Genomic DNA, 333 nt, shown 5'->3' on the forward strand with positions numbered 1-333 from the left:
GGGGTACCTGTCAGGACCCCCTCAGCTGCCCCCCAGGGAAGGACCCCCCTCTCACAGAGCTGCCCCCAGCCCCACAGCACATCTGGGACAACCCCGGAGCCTTCAAAGCCGCGCCTGGGGAGAGACGAAAGGCCCGGCTCAACTCCTGGCCGGAGATGAAAGGAAAACTCTCCCTCGGCGGCTGGAACGAGTTCCCGGAGCTGCGCTGCATTTCCTGAGCCGCCTTTCCAGAGGGACAGAGAGCAGATTCCCGGGGCTCCGGCATCCCCGAGGATGCTCCGTGGGCTGGGAGGGATGAGGATGAGGATGAGGATGAGGATGAGGATGAGGATG

Source organism: Parus major, unplaced genomic scaffold, assembly GCF_001522545.3.
Source record: "Parus major isolate Abel unplaced genomic scaffold, Parus_major1.1 Scaffold360, whole genome shotgun sequence".
Lineage (NCBI taxonomy): Eukaryota > Metazoa > Chordata > Aves > Passeriformes > Paridae > Parus > Parus major.